The 1,615-nt window shown below is 43.8% G+C and overlaps 1 protein-coding gene across 1 annotated transcript in view; it reads left to right on the forward strand.

The window, feature by feature from the left end:
- Akap12 (A-kinase anchoring protein 12) overlaps window positions 1–1,615 on the forward strand; it is a 123,207-nt gene that overhangs the window by 29,496 nt on the left and 92,096 nt on the right. The window lies entirely within an intron of this gene.

Raw genomic sequence — 1,615 nt, forward strand, 5'->3', positions numbered from 1 at the left:
AAGGAAGGACCAAAACCCCACAACAACTATGGGTACATGCCTGTAATCCAAGCACTGGGGAAAACTGGAGCAGGATTGTGAATTGGGAGCCACTTTGGGCTACAAAGTAAGTTCTAGGCTAGCCTGGACCACACAATGAAACACCATCTCAGAACAGAACTCTCACTGTGCTTGCCAGCCTGCTTTGAACTCCTGGGTTCGAGTGATTTCCCCCAGCTCAGCCTCCCAAGTGCCTGAGATAGAGATGGTATACCTGGTCACCTGAACTATCCAAAGGGAGGCGGTCACTTGTGATGGTTAGTTTTAACTGTTAACCTAGAATCACCCGGACATGAGGGATTGTATGGCTCAATTTAAGTTAACCTGTGGGCAGGCACATCTGGAGGATTGTCTTGATTACATTAATTGACATAGAAAGAGCCAGGCTGAAGGTAAATGATTTTTGAGTCCTGAACCATGTGATGAAAAAGGTGAGCTGAACAAATAGGAAGGCATGTATTTGCTTCTCTGCTCTTGACTGTGTATGATGAATTAGCAGCTTTGAGCGCCTATGGCCTTGACGTCTCCTCAGTGAGGGCTGCGGTTACAGGAGGACCCTGTCTCAAAACAACAAAAACTACTACTGCTGCTACTACTAATAATAATATATAAAAAACCCAGCAAGACCCAGGTTGATTGCTTTTTATAAGCCTTTGAATTTTCCTTGAACAACCTTCCAGAGCTAAAAGTTACTTGAAGAAATGGGGTAGTTTTAGGTAAGTCTTTGTTTTGTTTATAATAAATAAAACTTGTTTGCTTTGATTAAAATGAAGATGGATTGTTCTTTTAGTACTAATTAAAGATGCACTGAGGTCTTTCGAATCTTTCAAAGATTGTTTTGTTGTTCTCTGTGGAGATTTGTGGTGACTGAGGAGACCTGAAAAGTCTTATCTGGACTCACAATAGTGAGCAACTTCAAGTCACTTCTGCCCCCAGCTTGATAAACAGTCCCCAATGGCAGGGAGGAATTCGAGGAATGCTTCAGTATTCAGGGAAGTGGGTCATGGTTAAAGTAGTACACTGGCCAGAGAAAGTTTCTCAAGCAATCCCTGTGAGCCCTGAAACCCAGCTGGTTCCTTTCCCAGAGTGCTTCAGTCTTAAACAAATAAGGCGGCAAAATTAACTTCTCAGCCTCTGGGGAGCTGGACCCAGAGTTCCAGATTCATCATGTGTGCATCCCCAAGAAAAATCATACATGGGGTTGAGATCATGTTTGCATGATCTTGGAATAGATTTTATTTAAAGAATCCTACTACTGATGTCAGTCGATTCACAACCTTGTGTGTTTCTGAGGAATTTGATGTTCTTTTCTGGCTTCTGTGAACACCCGCCCCCACATGACATACAGTCACACAGACATGCACAAGTACATATACACACACAGAAAGCAGAGGCAGGTGGATCTCTGAGCTCATGTCCATGGGAGTTCCAGGCCAGCCAGTGCTGCATAGTGAGACCCCGTCTCAAAAAAGTAATAAGCAGGAGGAGGAAAAAAGTCAGTGCTTTTAAAAAATTGGGGATCCTTGGGAATGTAGCTCAGCTGGTAGAGTGTTGAGGAGGAGGAGGAGGAGGAGGA

The sequence above is a fragment of the Nannospalax galili genome, unplaced genomic scaffold (genome assembly GCF_000622305.1).
Source record: "Nannospalax galili isolate Female #2095 unplaced genomic scaffold, S.galili_v1.0 scaffold563, whole genome shotgun sequence".
NCBI lineage: Eukaryota > Metazoa > Chordata > Mammalia > Rodentia > Spalacidae > Nannospalax > Nannospalax galili.